The following is a 15,782-nucleotide window of genomic DNA, read 5'->3' on the forward strand; positions in this document are numbered from 1 at the left end:
TTAAATGGCCAACTGGGTTTTCCTTTGTTCCAAAAGGGGATACTTGATTTGAATGAATCCACAACATCCATTTCAGGACTTCTCAGTGTTTGTATTAATGTCTGACAACATTTAGAGGACTAAAAGGAAGAAGGAAGACTTTAAAAAAAGATCTGGATTTTTCCCTTTGATTTGGAACCCATCTTTGTCTTGTATATAACTAGGTCATGGCACGCCCTTAAATCAGCAGTAACAGTTTTGAGTTACAAAAAAGTAAATACATTGTTTTTTTGGAGGGGGGTTGTGTTTATTTTCGAAGGCTTTTATTTATCTGCCTGAACAATACAGTTTTTTAAATATATATATATATATATATATAGTTTCCTGTATTAAACACTTAAAATACCTGGCCATCTTTTAAGTTAAATCCTACCGTGCCAACAAGGTAATGTTTTAAATAGAGATGTAGGAAACGTGAATTCTTGTAAAAATCGTTAGGATAAAGCTTTTCTTTTGTTTTCCTTTTACATTGTAAGTACCCAATCCATTCTGTCCTTTTTAATAAGTGTAGTTTTCATGTTAATGTTACTGGAGTTCTCCTTATATATATTTTTCCAGCCTTCATCTGCATGTCATTTTTGTCTTGTTTATCTAAACCAATTGCTTCTGAAATACTATTTAGATAAAAAATTAGCAAGAGATGCTTAAAATGTTTACATACAGTGACTATTAACCAGGAGTATTCCCACTAACGTGTACAGGCTTAACAATATTTGAGATCATGTTGGTTGGGTGGGTGGGTGGGTGGAAATACACGGTGTCCTTTTTATATGCAGTGTAAATATCACAGGAATTTAGATTTATGCCTAAGATTAAACAAATATCACTAGATACTGGCTTAATTAAAATAAGTAGATTTTTCTAATATCCTTTTTTTACTCAAAACCGTAGATGACTAAATGTCTAATGAGATGTTGATTTGTAAACTCAGGCTAGAGAAACGATGATACAGAACATAAATCTATATTTAGGAGTAGATTTTAAACAATCCCTGCAACGTCACCTTCAGAACTGCATTCAAGTATGGTGTGTGGGTAAGTAAACCCTTTTGCCCTTGCAGTGAAACATATAGAGCAGGCCTATGCAACAAATGTTTTTGTCCAGGGCGGATATCCGAGTTACCTTCTGTTCGGGGAAAAGGTAGCTAATGTTCTTGTTGTAAGTATTATACAGAGCCATTCTCCCCCCCCCCTCCCAGAGGATACTTTCTTTTTATTTCTCTCCCCCCACCCGTACCTAAATGCTTTGCCCAGCTGCGTCTTTCTGATTTCAGGAGTTTCTCTTTGCGATTCCATAATGGCATTACATATCTTTAAACTACACCTCTCAAGGCAATCTCTCCGCAGAGGTGTTCTTGTTTGTTTTGTTTAAAAAAGACGAATAATCGTGAAGAACCAGCCGAAATGTCTCCTTAAGAACCGCAGCAAATTTGGATAGGAGAGAAATCCTGGCTTGCTAAAATGAAGTCGTCTCCGTCCGAGGCAATCCTAAAGAACTGGAAAGAGTAAATCCAAAATGGAGTAAGGTTGCCTTCTTTACAGAAGAGGCTTTGCAGTCGTTTTTTTTTTAGTTGTAGTGTTGAAGAGGATTGTGACGCGTTTGGTAGCACACAGCAGGTCTACGCTTTTCAGGTTGCTCGATGGCTTTTAAGAAAGATGGTTTTTTTAATTTGGAGAAAAGGGGGGGGGGGGAAACCAAGTTCTTCCACCCAGTTTACAGTGGCTGTGGGTGTCCTGGGAGAGTCTGAGTGGTTTGCTTTTTCGGTACGCCCTGGCCGTTCGTACTCCATATTGTGTGCCTGGACTAGCGCTTTGTAATGGCGGCTGTCTTTCTCTGGGAGCCTGTCGTTATTTTGAGGCAGCACCAACCCTTGATTTCTCCAAGGCTTTGAGAGCGTCCTTTCTGTTTTCGATCAAGGCAGAGAATAGCTCCTCCTCTCTCTTATTTCTCTTCTCTCCCCCCCCCCCGGGTCTGTGCAGGTTTTGAGGAAAGTAAAACAGAAGTAAGAGGCTTGTTTTTTGGTCTGGGGTGGGGGGTTGGAGAAGAAGGAGAGCGGCGGAAAGATGGTTGCCGTTTCGACGCAAGGGCTTTTGCAATAGCAGAGGAAAAAAGCGTTCCAGCGAGAGCGTGTAAGAGGAGCTCTTGGCTGGTCTCCAACTTCTGCCTGCTGTTCCGCGAGGCACTCCCGGGGGTGGGGGGGGGAGGGTTGGAGACTGCAGGGGGGGGAGGGGAAGACCAGGGGTAGCCTAGCAGCCCTGCTCTTAAAGGAACAGAACACTCCTGTGGCTGAGTCGGAGAGGGTGGGGGAAGGGGGGAGAGAGAGAGAGACAAAGGCGCATAGCAGAATGCAGCTGCAGCCCTTTGTGTCTAGGAAGAACCCTCCTTTTGCACGGAAAGCCGGTGGGGTGCGGAACAGAACCACACATAAGCAGCAGTGGCGAAAACAGTGCTCGGCCCCGAAAGTTGCTCAGTGCAGGGAGAACGGTTTTCTGCAGTGCAGGCTATTTAGTCCCCCCCCCCCGGGGGGGGGAAATACTCGATGCCTCTCCAGGCTTGGCGAGACTCGCTGTTGTGGTTGACGGAGAAGAAGGTTGGCTGAAGTAGTGCTGTGATGATCCTTTGAACAGGTCTCTTTTACCACCACGTGTCTCAAAAGACAGGTCTCTCCCAGCATTACTAATCTGTTCTCCCCTGTGACCCATAGAAAGGGGTGAGATCCACGCTGATGCAGGAGGAGGAGGAGCTGACAAGGGAGTACGTGGCCTGTTCTCAGAAGAGAGCGAGAGGGCTTTCTGATGGCATCTCTCTGCCTGACTGCGGTAGGGAGGGCTCGCCAGCCGCGCTTCGTTTTCAGGGACTTTCTTTGTCTCCAGGATTCCTCGGCACTGCAGCCCCCTGGAACATAATGAGTGGGTGTTGCTTAGCCCAGACAGCCACGGCTTTGGAGTGCCTGCAGGATTTGAGCTGACAACCCTGGCAGCAGATCCTGGGGCCCGTTGAGCCGCTGACCAGTTTCTTCACTGCATTGTTATCCATCCTGGGGGCAGAAATGGCCGCCTCTTCAGATATTTCAGAAAATCAAGCTGGAGAAAGTCTCTGGCCTTGACTTCCTTTCAGGATTCCTGCAATGCAGCCTCTTGAATAGGTTGACATATTATTTTTTTTTGCTTTTAGAGAGACATCAAGGAGAAATCGCTGTTTGACATTGTTCTCCCCTTGCCACCGTTATGGGTGGCCTAAAAAAGGTTTGGCTTGTACATTTCCCCTGTTGCTAGCTTGTTGTGGGGAAAAAATAGTCTGCTGTGAGGCCCGGGGTGTTGTCTCTGCACTCTCTGTGGGGAGGGAAGGCATTCCATTCCGCCACCACATACCAATGTTAGCTCAGGCAGTCAGACCTGTTTTTAAGCAACATATCCAAGGAGTCCACAAAACTGGCAGAGGGAGGACCGCCTGCCTGTTAGCTGTTGGACAGTAGTGTCATGCTCTGGTCTCTGTGGGAGGAAGGGGTAAATGACTGCTTAAGTAAGAAGCTTGCTGAGAAGGAGGTATGGCTTGTACCGGAGATAGAACCCCCTAAGCACACTTTGTAGGGAGGAAATCCTGTTGGAACTGTGCGGTAGCTTGCTTTTGATTAAATAGGCTTATGGTCACATTGCACATGCTTTTCTCTAGCCTTTAGAGAGAGTGCGGGAAGACTGGCTGTGTTGCAAGAAGTCTGAACTAGGTATGCTGAAACCCGATTGAACAGCATGTTCCTCAGCACTACTTTCACAAAGAGGGGCTTGGTTGTGTACATTCGTGTTAAAGTGTGTGTGTTTTCTCTCTCTTCAAATGGCCTGCTAGGACTTAGAAGACCTGTTGGAAAAATGTTCTCCTGTAGACTTATGTTCTCTTGTAGGCTTTGCTCTTTAAGCAGCTGATGTGGTAACACACCCGGTCAGGCCAGTCAGCCAGGCTGTTTATCCCTGAGCGCCCTTTTGTAATTGTGTGCTGGTTTGGTGCTCTTAAATTCCTTTTCAGTGAGTACAAAAGAGGGCACGGGCAGGTGCTGCAGGTAGCGTAGGCTTGTTTTGGCATCCTCCCCGATCCTCTGTGTACATCCTGCCTGCGTCTTCCTTCTTGTCACCCTCCTCTTTTTCCAGTCAGGATAATATAATGGTATGTTCCTCCTCCTGCCTTGTGTTGGTTAAGCCTGCTGGGTGTGGGTGTGTGTGTCAGGGTTTTCTTCCCATAAAAACCATACAGAATGCTTGGTGCTTAGTAGGCACTTTGTATGATCTGTGAGTTTTAGAAGATGAGCCCTGTAAGATTCTCACATTGCAGATATGCTGAAGCTGAAAGAATAGTCTTTTTTTTCATAAGGCCTCCTGGTGGCTTTAAAGCTGAGCTGAGACCTGAACTAGGGATTTCCCAGGGCTCACGCTGAATCAGTAAGTCCCAGCTCCTATGCCATAGACTCGGCAGCCCTGCCATCGATCTCCTTAGAACAAGAGAGGAAGCTGACCAACTGAACGGACAAAAATCTCAGGTGTGGGAAACTGAATCATTATATCACATGAAGGTGATCAATGTGAAATGCTGCAAAATCATTATTGCAATCTGTTAGAGATACCCTTATAGACTAGTCCGGTATATTTGTTAGTATAACATTTCTTAGCAAGGACTTGTGTTATGTATGTTTAAAGAAGCCATACTTTTCCTAGTAGGGTGTTCTAACTGTACTGAATTCCTGATAGTCTGTAAGATTTAAGGAACCCCCCATGGAAGAAGCCTGTATGCTTTGATAACCTGCTGATAGACATTTGTACTCTTGTCTGTGAATGAAGGCACATCTTGTCTGTCTGCCCTCTCGTATATCACGTCTGTGCTTTGAACCTGGTCTGTTCATAAAAAGTTACTATTTAGGTTAAAATAATTCTAGCAACTAATTTACTACAGCTATTAGGACTTCCCCCTTCTTCACCATCACTGTCTAGACGTTTCTGTCCTTAGGCTGCAACCATGTGGTGGTTTTGTTTAATTTTATCCTCTGAAACAGAAAACCTTCATCTTCAGTATCACTCTGTAAAGTACAAAATGCTTAATCACACCACTGGTTAGCTGTATGCAACAACTCTGGGCCTTACTCCAAGTCTGGACCCTATCACATTTTCCGCTGCATCGCTCAGACACATGAGTAATGCCATCAAAGCCAATAGAACTTCTCTGCAATAAGTGTTTTGGGGCCTTCAGTCTTCAGGCACAAATATAGCACAATTCAAGGCAAAATGCCCCCAGTAGATCTCATGGCAAACTGAAGCTAGCTAGAGCATGTCTTTTTAAGGAAGCTTCTTGGCACAGCCTCATCCACAACTCCCATAGGTTTTGCTTCCCCATCTCCCTTTATTTCTGAGGTTGAAGTCTAAATAGAAATGCTGTGTTTCCTGAATATATTTATATATTTTCTTTGGGTGTGCCTGCCCTTTCCAACTGGGTTTATTTCTGTAAATTTTAAAAGCCAAAGTGTTTCAGACTGAAATCGTTTGTATAGTGCGTGGCTTCTTGTAGATAACTCTTGTGTTCTAATCAGGTCGTTTTCTAGTCACAGGCCAGTATGTCATGTACCATGAGTTCAATTGCTTGCATGTCTATGAGAGGTGCCTTTTGGATTTTCTTTCAGTGTAACTCAGGTAGTGCTGTTGTGCAAATAGCTTGGTTGTGTTGCTTGCTTTACGGGGGGGGGGGGGGGCCCCAACCCCTGCTAGGAAGCTTACAGCAGACAGAGAAATGAGTCCTGGAGGGAAACTTATCTGGATTGCAGTAAATTGAGTTCTGGTCGTCCAGATTAAGCCCACTATTTTATTATGCTTGTGGCAGTGATACTGGCTGACATAATGGCTTGTAACTCTCATAAACCAGCTTCAGGGAGGAAAGGGGAAGTTTCCAAATCTGGTTGAGTTAAAACCTTATAGGTCCAAGGAAGCTAGAAAGCTGAAGGTAGGAACCCTGGAAGATGATTATGGAACAGTAATTGAACTGGGAGAACTTTCCTGGAGGTGGAGAATGATGAGGCTTGAGGAAAAAGGCAGGAGAGATAATGGGAGTGAGGCATCTATGGTGGAGAAGGGCTTTAAACAACTTCTTAGTGCAGACGATCAAACAGGACTGGCCTACAGGAAAATGCTGACTTGGAAAACTGCTAAAGAAGTCGTGGTGGTGGTAGTTTGGTGTAGTGGTTAAGTGCGCGGCCTCTAATCTGGGAGAACCGGGTTTGATTCCCCACTCCTCCACATGCAGCTGCTGATGTGACCTTGGGTCAGTCACGAGCTCTGGCACAGCTGTCCTTGAAAAAGAGCAGTTTGTGTCAGAGTTCTCTCAGCCCCACCCACCTCACAGGGTGTCTGCTGTGGGGAGGGGAAGGGAAAGGAGTTTGTAAGCCGCTCTGAGACTCCAAGTGAAGGGCGGGGTATAAATCCAATCTCTTCTCTTCTTCTTCTCTTCTTCTACATGCTGTCAAGTTGCAGCCACCTTATGGCGATCTGTTGGTTTTTCAAAGCAAGAGACCAACAGGTGGTTTGCCATTGGTTGCCTTTGCATAGCAGCCCTGGACTTCCTTGGTGGTCTTCTATCAAAGTACTCACCAGGGCTTACTCTGTTTAGCTTCTGAGATTCGACAAAATGAGGCTCGCCTGGGCTATCCAGGTCAGGGTGCTAAAGAAACGGGGCAGTTCAAGTACAGCATATGGTAGTCAGAAGCCGGAGCCCTGATGAAACAATTAGCGGTGAAGTCGTGGACTTGAAGAAAGAATGCAGCCAGGAGAAAGCAGGGCTGGGACAAAACTTTAGGCAAGGCATAGTGGCAGGGAAGGCATATTTGGTCAGTAGAAAGGAAACTAGCCCAAGAATGGATATTGGGTTGCTGAATCCTAATGGGAATTCTTCCACTTACACCTTCCATCACTACAAGATTCTAATCTGGTAATCAGCACCAAAGTAAGCAGTGGGATGGTTATGGTGGCCTATTTTGCATAATCAACCAGATCCTCTTGCAAGACATGGAGATGCTATGTTATGCTTTATAGTTATTCCACAGAAACGAACAAGAACAGCAGTCTTCATGCGGGCCACACTGCTTTTGGAAGATTACTTGCTATCTGAATACTAGCTCCTTAAAAAATGTGGTGGGAAGTCTTGCATAAACTTCTGTGTATTAGTAAGGCTATGAAGCAAAGTGGTGAAACCAACAGCCTTGCTGCTGCACTGTATTGCCTGCTGTAGAACAGCTTGGTTTATGGCATATCGGTGATAAATGAGGAAGTAGTGTAAACCAGATTGCTTAATGTTTGTTACAGGCACACAGGAAGCTTGAGGCCCTGCTCATAAACACACTTAATGATGGCCTTAGCCTACTTCCTCACTGTGCTTTGCTAGCACTATCCTGGAGTAAGTGGATCACACATGCCACCGAAATGGTACATGTTGGTGCATATGTAGTCCAGCTGTGTTTTTAGGTCTGGTTTTAAGTATTCTAGTTCTCAGTACTCAATGATTTGAGGTTTTATAGTAGAGGTTCTAGCACTGGCCCAACTTGTGTCTAGACAGACCAATATGTTTCAGAGCTAAGACTTCTAGTTCAAGGAACAAATAGATATCACTGTGCTGGTTTAGTAAATTAAAATACGTAAGTTAGTGTATGCAAATAAAACATGGTAGCTAGCCATAGACGTCTGACAGTCTAATATCAATTGAACACAAACGTGTGGGCTACCAGAAGTGTCATTACAGAGGGGGGGAAAGCCCTGCACATTGTAGCTGGCCTTGGTATCTGAGGAAGAAGGCAGATCATAAGTCTTGATACCTGTGTTTCTTCCTAGGGAAATTCAAAGGTTGCACACATGAAGGAATAATACTTATACAGGATTTGTGTCCCACATGGGGTTTCAGAAAGACAATTGTGACCCAGATGCCCTTCTAGAAGTTAGCAAGTAAAATTGAATGGGGTATAACTTCCATGCTTATTCGGTCTTCCTTTCCTAATATTCTCTGTCGCCTAGTGACTAGTTAGAGATCATTTTGAAGATCATAGGTAAAGGTTTCCTTTGCTCAAAAGCCAATCGAATCCGACTAGGGATGCGGTGCTCATCTCCGTTTCCAAGCCGAAGAGCCAGCGCTGTCCAAAGACATTTCCGTGGTCATGTGGCCGGCATGACTAGACACCAAGGCGCACGGAACCTTCCCACTGAAGTGGTACCTATTTAAAGGTAAAGGTAAAGGTTCCCTTGCTCGAAAGCCAGTCGAATCCAACTCTAGGATTGCTGTGCTCATCTCCATTTCAAAGCTGAAGAGCCAGCGCTGTCCAAAGACGTTTCTGTGGTCATGTGGCCATCATGACTAAACACCAAGGCGCACGGAATGCTGTTACCTTCCCACTGAAGTGGTACTTATTTATCTACTTGCAATTTCTCGCTTTCGAACTGCTAGGTTGGCAGGAGCTGGAACTAGAGATGGGAGCTCACTCCGTCATGCGGCAGCTCGGTCTCGAACTGCTGAACTGTCGACCTTCCACAGCCTGCAGTTCAGAGTCTTAACCACTTGAGCCACCGCAGCTCCATTTATCTACTTTGCAATTTCTTGCTTTTGAACTGCTAGGTGGGCAGGAGCTAGGACCAGAGACAGGAGCTCTCTCCGTCATGCGGCACTCAGGTCTCGAACTGCTGAACTACCGACCTTCCAGTCTGCAGTCCAGTGTCTTAACCACTTGAGCCACCACAGCCCCTTCTGAAGATCATACAGGCTGTTAAATCTTTTCCAGTATTTTCACTAACCATCAGCACTCTAGACCTTCACTTCTGCTTGAAGCTCCAGTCACAGCAATTAATTCATGGTTGCCCTGAAGAACAAAAAGTGGGGGGAACACAGTGGGATAAACCCCATAAGCAGAGGACCATAACTAGTAACCTCTCAGATTATTTCAGCTGGCCAATTGTCATGTGGATCTTTTTAGATATTGTACTATACAAGTTCCACTACTTTTGGGCTATATATAATATAAGGGAGAACAGTGTGAGTTTGATTTGATAATCAGGACTTGTTTACTAATATTCATAACATCTACAAGTATAGTAGCAGTGGGGTTTTAATTTATAAAAGAAGAATCAGTAAAAAGGTTTCATGTACTTACTACCTCTCTGTGTAGTTTTGTACCAATGCATACTGCTGATGCTTTGGAAATGCTGCAAAACAATGAATGTGGGGAGAGAAGACAGATTCTTAAAGTGATATTTTCCCTTGATTTACAGTGATCATGCCTATAGTTAAACTCATTCAAGGTTTAAATTAAGACTTACTTTCATTGTGAGTTTGCACATACTATTGCTTTCAATGCCAACCTCCCAATATGTCATAGCATATAAACTGATGAAAATTCTGTGCATACAGAATAGTGAAATTACATTTCCCTAAGTATGGGGGAAAGTTTGCCTTTTGAAAATTAAGTACTACACCATACATATAGTATATATAGATAGGACTTCAGCCATAGTACTGCCCACAGGAAGTGGAATACACTCAATTCTAATTAAGAGTACTTCATTAAACTTTCTAGTTTCATAGAAAAAGGGCTACTATGTAAAGTGTCAAAGTTAAAAAAAATGTAGTCCCTCTACTAGCTACTGTACAGACCAAATGAGGAATTGAATCTATGTGCATTATCTTTCTGTGGTTGTTTCTAGTACTGATTTGTGCTTCTTACAATTGGCATCAAAGTATCTGGGACAACGTTTACACTCCCGTTTGTAGTCAGCTGGGAACTAATAAAACTTTGTGGTCTTGCTACCAATATACCCAGAAAACGCATCTTCTGAATAGCATTAAGAATGCTGTAGGAAAAAGCATTGTAAGTTGTATATTGAATGCACTTAGTGCCCTATGTGAGCCGCCCTGAGCCCGTTTGCGGGGAGGGGGGGGTATAAATGCAATAAAATAAAATAAATAAGTTCACCAGGTACAGCTTACAAATAGTTGCTTTAAAATACCATTAAATTAAACCCTGCACTAACATCAGCGGAGTGTGACATTGGCCATTTTCTGGGGTTGCAAGATGGGCAGCATTGATCTTCCATCAGTGGTCAAAGCTCATGTGAGAGAATTTTCAGCTTGCACACATCACTTGTCCCAATTTATGGGGAAAGACGATGCCTTGTCTAAACACCCCTGCCATCCTCAGGCTGGGACTGAACAATGCCTTTTGGTTCGTTGTAAAGCTTGGCGCTATTGAATGGGCTGAAAATCTGTTATACATGCTGCTGCTATTAAAAAAAAACTAAAAAAAATGCTAAATTGCAAAAGTGTTGTTTGTTTCTGCCTCTTATTTGCCAAGACTGGGAGACCTGAAGAGCTACTTAATACATACTTCAATATTGTGTATATCAAATGGATCTGTTGATAATGCCAGCTAGTTGTGAAATTCTCCAACTTTCAGGAGTGATTTGGTGTGAGGCCTGTGTGGCTGTTACCGAAGAAACACAAGTTAAGCCCTGAAAGAACTGTACACACATTTTTTGTTTGTTTTTTGTGACAGCAGTCACTGGTCCTGAGTTACTGGCATGTTTTTAGTGGGCTATCCCAAATCCTAAGCCTCATGTGCTGACCCGCCAAACTCTACTCACTCTTATGAGTACTGCCACTTTTCAAAAGAGAAAATGCTGACATGTGTGTGGAGAGGGTCATTTCCCCACTAGCTGCTGCTCAGTTACAGCTGGTTTCAAGTAGACTGCTTTCTTTGGTATTCAGATCTAGAAGGCCATCTAGTGGTACAGCTAAGTAGTGGATATGTAAAGCGATAATGAGAGATTCCAAATACAAGATGATCAACTCTTGCTATTTTTATTTTTAACTCAAACACTCCTGTTATGGTCTCTAATTCACACTGGGCAAAGGGACTTTTGCTTTTATATCCCTATGTGGTTTCCCCGGTCAGGTTCCGCTCTCTGGGCTACAATTAGCCTCAAAGATTTTTGGGTTTTGCCATCAAAGGCAAGTCACAGCTGACTTATGGCAACCCCATAGGGTTTTCAAGACAAAAGATGTTCAGAAGTGGTTTGTTACCAAGGATAATTGCAACCCAGAAGAGTGACTTGATTGGAAAAATTGTATGTGTGTGTGTATACACACACACAGAGGGAGTAAACCCACCCCTTTCCCCCCACCTCTTACTGTAGCTTTTTAAGCTCATTTAAAAAAAAGATTACAGAAGCTGTAATCACAGCTGTAAGATATTTTTTTAGGTTTGGCCTGAAACTCTTAAAACCTACAAGTCAGGTCAGTACATGTTAAACCAATTGTAAGGGATGTCAGATTGCCTGTGAGGATGACCAAATTAAAGAATTAGGTCTCACTTTCGGTAGGGATTTATGAATGGGTAACAAATAGATGCTTCTAAATTTACATACAGGATGTGTGATATACTGAAGTTCATGAGAGACACACAGTGCTTCTTGGGTCATGAGAGTCATTTGGAATAATCTGCTTGTTATATCTATGACTGTTGGTGCTAAATACTGAGAATCATATAGTTGGAAGGGATCTCCGGAGCCATCTAGTCTAACCCCCTGCACAACGCAGGAAATTCACAAATACTGATCACAAATACACTTGTGACCACAGTTGCTGTTGGCTTGTTCATATTTCCATGTTCCTCACTTGACTGTGAGATCAAGTGACAATGAAGAGAGGATGAAGAGAAGAGATTGGATTTAGACCCCACCCTTCACTCAGAGTGGTTTACGATCTCCTTTCCCTTCCCCTCCCCACAAAAGACACCCTGTGAAGTAGGTGGGGCTGAGAGAGCTCCTTCAAGGACTGCTGCTGAGAGAACAGCTCTGACAGAACTTGTGACTGACCCAAGGTCACACCAGCAGCTGCATGAGGAGTGGGGGACCTGGTTCTCCCAGATTAGAGTCCGTGCTCCTAACTACTACACCAAACTGGCTCTCAAATGCACATGGCTGACTAAATACCATAAATCAAACTTTCATAGAACCTGATGTCATCTAAAAATACAGTCGTTTTCAGTGGAGTCTGTTTATTCAACTGCCAGAAAGTGCTGGTTAAATCAAATGAGCCACATACACATGCAACCCTGCCCATCATCTTAGAGTGGGAATTAATTCTGCCTTATCAGTCCATTACCTTAAGAACCTAAATTGTAGAAAGGGGGGAAAGCAAAAAAAATAGTTCTGCCTTTATTAAGTGGCCTAATAAAAGCAGTAGCTTCGTGTGCTACGTACCTGGTGGAAGTCACACGTCAGAAATTCCTTTAGATGGAAAATGTTGCATCCATCTGGGGTCTGGGTAGAATGAATTTAGATCAGTGTTGCGTTTAGGACCTCTTCCCCAGGAGCTCTACGTGTGTTCTCTTGGATGTTACAGCAACTCAGGTATGGAGAGCAGTTTTATATACATAATTTATATCCCACCCTTATTCTCCATGGGGACCCAAAGCAGCTGACATTGTTCTCTATCCTCACAGCAACACTTTGAGGTAGGTTAGTTCAAGTATACGACTGGCTCAAGGTCACCCAGCAAGCTTCTGTGGTCCAAATTCGAACTTGGGTTTCCCAGATCCTGGTGCAGTCACTACATCTGGAAGTTTTACAACTCCAGTAGTTTGAACAGAGAGGTGGCTAAAACGCATGGCAGTAACCGGTATATGTGATGTGGTTTTAACAGCAAAGGAAGGACTGGTGATTCTAAATAGCAGTTTTCAGAAACCAGCTGTTTCTGAATTACTTAGTAATTACTTAGGTATAGGCCCAGGAAGTTTCATAAAGTAGCAGACAAGCAAAATGGTTGAAACATGCTTTGTAGGTTGTCAGTATTAGTGGCCATGGTTCCTAAAGCAACTCCCTCTGCGTGTTTCAATGTCAGTCATGATTTTTTATGAAGAATTATTAAAGATTCAGACTATTAAAGTTTCAGAAGACTTAAAATCTTTACAGGGAACAATACATTTCAAAGATTGGGGGAGGGGAGGAGTTCTTGTATATTTTGCAACAGTGGCCTTCACAAGCAAGACCATGACCATATCTCCTATTTGGATACCAGCTCATGTACAGAAGTTCTATGTTGGCCAGTAACTAAGTTGTCCTGTCCTCCATGAATATCTTCTTATTCAAATGGCTGGTACTATCGAATGTTTAATACAGTCAAAGACCAGGGTTCCCTCTAAGCTGAGTTAGTGTGAGCTAGCTCACAGTTTTTTAGCCTCCGGCTCACACATTTCTGTCTTGGCTCAGGAAGGATGGTTCAATTCAGAGCAAATTGATTTGTACAGCAGCCAAACTGCTCGCTCACAATTTTAATGCCAGTAGCTCACATGGTAAAATTTTTGCTCACAAGAATCCACAGCTTAGAGCAGGGGTGTCAAACATGCGGCCTGGAGGCTGGATCAGGCCCTGGAGGGCTTCTATCAGGCCTACACTGGAATTGGCCATCTCCTGCTTCCAGTTCTGTTGCTGCTGCTGCATCATGGCTTGCTTCACCAGACTCAATCGCTCAGCCATTTCATGTTTTGACCTGGGTCCTAGACTCAGAACTCTGAGCATGAGATTTCTGTGGTGAATGTCGATAAATCAAAACTAGGTTTGCAGCTTACAGATACACACTTGAACAGCATACTCAAGATTGCAACAGCACAGACATTTTGATGCAATAATTCAGAGCACGAGGTGTCCGTTATCAGATACTGCTAAATAAACAAAATATTGCAAGAGTTTTAAGCATGTTTTTATTTTAAGTGAAAAAAATCTTTGTGTTTGTGTCCTTTATAAAGTTTATATCTGCTACCTGGCATTACATTTTATGACACACATGGCCCGGCCCAACAAGGTCTCATTTATGTCCAATCCAGCCCTCATAACAAATGAGTTCGACACCACTGTCTTAGAGGGAGCATTGTCAAAGACCCATCAAATCACCACCAAAGCCATAAAACCGACAGGGTATACAATTCAGCCAAACACCCCTTATAAGAATGGCTGTTACTAATCTTGTGATCACAAATTCCATAATGTAATTACTCTGAGCATGGATTCAGGTAGGTAGCCATGTTGGCCTGAAGCAACAGAATAAAGTTTGAGCCCAGTGGCACCTTTAAGATCAACAAAGTTTAATTCTGGTTATCTGAAGAAGTGTGCATGCACACAAAAGCTTATATGGAGAATTAAAAACTTTGTTGTACTTAAAGATCTCACTGGGCTCAAATGTTACTCTGAGCATGGTAAGAGTGCACTCTTACTGCATCCGGTAATTAAGCTAGAGTAGTAGGGCTTCCAGATCTAAAGTCTATGATGCTGTGAGCCCATACATTTTTAAAGCATCTGGGGATGCTCCAAGTATATTTATTTATTCCTTGTAACTGTGTCTATTTTGCCCCTGGGGATTTAACAAAAATTGGTAGAAAACCATTAAAAACGTGAGATTTCAGAGCTGCTCCTTGCCATGTTCCATGCTTTTATTGCTCTGGATCTCTCTGTAATTAAACGTGAGAGGTGAGTGGATGTCTGAACTCTTTACACTTGTGCACCATGCACATGAATGCTGCGTGGTGTCCCAGTGTAATACCCAGGACCAACGTTCCCTCTAAGCTGTGGAGTCTTGTGAGCAAAAATTCTAGTTTGTGAGCTACTGGCATCTTGTGAATGGGTGATTTGGCTACTACCTAAATTAGTTTGCTCTGGAGCCATCCTTCGTGAGCTAAGACAAAAAAGCATGAGCCAGGGGCTAAAAAACTGAGCTAGCTCACGCTAACTCATCTTAGAGGGAACACTGCCCAGGACTCAGTCCAGGAGGATCCAAGTTCAGATCCCTGCTCCGACACGAAGCTCCCTTGGATGGACTTTTGGGGTAGTCACTGACAGCCTAACCCACATCACAGGGTTGTAGTGAGGATAAAGATGGAGACAAAGAATACAATGCACATTTCCCCGCATTCCTTGTTGGAAGGGCATGAAATAAAGTTTTTTTTCGGATGCTACTGAATGCCAGAACTGAAAACTTGGGTGACTTGAGGGTCTCTCTTACAGAGTTGTTGTGAAAGTGGAGAGAAAGATCCACACTAGGAGCTATGCTCCCTCTAAGCTGTGGAGTCTTCTGAGCGAAAATCCTACTTTGTGAGCTACTGGCGTGCAAGTTGTGAGCAAGCGATTTGGCTGCTGCATAAATAGTTTGCTCTGGAGCCATCCTTCCTTAGCGGAGACAAAAATGTGTGAGCCGGAGGCTGAAAAACTGTGAGCTGGCTCACCACTAACTCAGTTTAGAGGGAACAGTGCTCTGGAGTCATCCTTCCTGAGCGAAGGCAGAAATGTGTGAGCAGGAGGCTGAAAAACTGTGAGCTGGCTCACACTAACTCACCTTAGAGGGAACACTGCTCTGGAGCCATCCTTCCTGAGCGAAGGCAAAAATGTGTGAGCCGGAGGCTGAAAAACTGAGCTGGCTCACACTAACTCAGCTTAGAGGGAACACTGCCTGGAGCCATCCTTCTTGAGCTAAGGCAAAAATGTGTGAGCCGGAGGCTGAAAAACTGTGAGCTGGCTCACCACTAACTCAGTTTAGAGGGAACACTGCTCTGGAGTCATCCTTCCTGAGCGAAGGCAGAAATGTGTGAGCAGGAGGCTGAAAAACTGTGAGCTGGCTCACACTAACTCAGCTTAGAGGGAACACTGCTCTGGAGCCATCCTTCCTGAGCTAAGACAAAAATGTGTGAG

Source organism: Gekko japonicus, unplaced genomic scaffold, assembly GCF_001447785.1.
Source record: "Gekko japonicus isolate JY-2015 unplaced genomic scaffold, Gekko_japonicus_V1.1 scaffold64, whole genome shotgun sequence".
In the NCBI taxonomy this organism is placed as follows: Eukaryota; Metazoa; Chordata; class Lepidosauria; order Squamata; family Gekkonidae; genus Gekko; species Gekko japonicus.